The sequence below is a fragment of the Gekko japonicus genome, unplaced genomic scaffold, assembly GCF_001447785.1.
Source record: "Gekko japonicus isolate JY-2015 unplaced genomic scaffold, Gekko_japonicus_V1.1 scaffold128, whole genome shotgun sequence".
Classification (NCBI taxonomy): Eukaryota; Metazoa; Chordata; class Lepidosauria; order Squamata; family Gekkonidae; genus Gekko; species Gekko japonicus.
Genome location: NW_015173126.1, coordinates 1 through 2,433, shown reverse-complemented (window position 1 = coordinate 2,433; position 2,433 = coordinate 1).

The window sequence follows — 2,433 nt, the reverse complement described above, 5'->3', positions numbered from 1 at the left end:
CTCGGGCACCTGTTGCAAGGTCGAGAAACAGGGACGTCGAGGCCACCACGGTGCCACTAGCAGCACTGTGGCCTTCTGTGGTCTTATTGACCTGGGGACCTTCGGAATTATGGGAATGGGTGGAAGGCATACAAGGTCCCTCTGGGTCAAGGAACCGTCATGGCATCCGTAGCTTCCGCAGCTTCCACTTTGTCGTGGTGAAACCTGAAGAAAAATCTCAGCAGTTGGTTGTTCTGCAGGGAGGCAAAGAAGGCCACCATTGGGGCCTTGAAGTGTTGTATCATCCAGTGGAAAATCTTCTTGTTCAGCATCCACTCTCCTGGGTCGATTGTTTGTCTGCTGAGCCAATCCACTTCTCTGTGGAGGGCAGAGGATCTGGAGCCCACCTGGTTGTTCAGATAGGATTTGGCCGATACATTGTCTGACTGGACAAGGTCATGTTGGTTCTTTACTCTGTTGCTGAAGTAGAGTAGGGCCAGACACACCGCTATGAGTTCCAGAACGTTGATAGGGAGAAGAGATTCCCTGTGGGACCAGTGTCCCTGAGCTGGAGCCTTGTTCAGAGTTGCTCCCCAGCCCTGCAAACTGGCATCCGAGAATAGTTTCACTTCTGCCTTGCGGAAGAGCTTCTTCTCCTGGTGGAGATTGGAAACCTTTGTCCACCATCTGTCTGACTGTCTGACGGATAGAGGTACTTGGAGAAGAACATCCCGTTTTTCCATAATATGTATCTGGTAGGGGCATAGAAACAGCTGCAGCACCCTTGTGTGTAGTCTGCCCCACTGTATGGCATCTAGAATGGAAATGGGAAGCTCCATCACCTTGGCCAAGGACAGCAGAGACGAAGATGGACATTCTATGATGAGTATCACAGCTTATTTTGTCTTCGAGATCTTGTCCTCTGGTAGCAAGACAGACGCCAGTTTGGTATCTATCAGCATCCCAAGGTGTTCCAATTGTTGAGTCAGCTCCAAGAAGCTCTTGGCCTGGTTGATCAAGAAGCCATGTGCCTAAAGACACTGAATTGACTCTTGTATGTCTTGCACGGCCTTCTGTTTGGAGGAAGACCTGATGAGAAGGATGCCCTTCTTCCTGAGGTGTTCTATTGGATTGACCAGTATCTTGGTGAAGACCCATGGGGCGGTCGCAAGCCCAAAAGGCATTGCTCTGAACTGCATATGGAGGTTCCCTACGCAGAACCTCAGGAACCTCCTGTATAGGGGTAGAATTGGAACGTGGACGTATGCCTCCGTCAGATCCAAGGAGGCTAGGTATTCCATCGATTGTAGGACCTCTGTAATGGACTTGAGAGTCTCCATATGAAAGTGCCTCAGCTTGATGTATTTGTTGACGTACTTCAGGTCTAGAATGGCACGCCAGTCGCCGTTTTTCTTGAGCACAGTAAAAAATATGGAGTAGACTCCCTGGCCCTGTTGGTCTACGGGAACCTTCTCCACCGCCTGAATGTCCAGGAGATGACATAAGGCAGTGAATGTCATGGCCCATTTTGCTAATGTTTCTGGAGGAGACCGAAGAAATTCTAAGGAGTAGCCTTTGGAGACTATTTCTAACGTCCAGGAGTCTGCTCAGGACTCTAGCCATGCCTCCAGAAAGTAAATTAATCTTCCCCCCACTGGGATCTGATCTGAGTCATGCTTTGGTGATTTTGCCATTGTGTTCCTGTTTCTCAGATCTGTTGTGTGCCTGTCTCCCAAACCTTGGTCCTGAGAAGCTTCTCTTGTAGGACTGCGACGAGGACCCTCAGGAGCCTCTTTTCTGGCCTTGCTTGGGCTTGAATAATGGATTAGAGGAACGAAAGGGATGACCATGTGCACCCTTCTGTCTAGGTGGCGAAAGTTTCTTGGCATAGCCTTCTTTTTGTCTTTAGTCTCCACCAGGATCTTATCTAGGTGGTCCCCGAATAACTTCTCTCCTTGTAATGGATAAGCCATCACAAATGACTTAGACTGGAGATCCGCGGGCCAGGCGCACAGCCAGATCCCTCTCCGTGCCACCATAGCTGGGGACATAGCCGTAGAACAAAAAGTAAGAGCATCCAGGAAAGCATATGTTGCAAAGGAGGATGTTTTCAATATTTGTGTGGTCCCTTCTAAGAGACATCTATTATCCCCTGGGAGAAGCTGGATGAGCTTTCTGGCCCATACAATGATAGCTCTGGTGGTGATAGAAGATGTAGCCGAAGCCTTGATTGACATAGCTAAGGCCTCATGTGATCTTTTAAGATCAATATCTATCTTCTTATCCAGGTTGTTGCTCACTGAGCCGTAAGCATCCTCTGAAAGGAGACCAAAGGACTGGAGAACCATTATAGGGGCATCCACCAGGGGAACCTGTAACATCTCATTTGCAAAAGAGGGTAAGTCATATAACCTCTTAACCAACTCAGGGGCCTGTCTATTGGAAGTAGGCTTA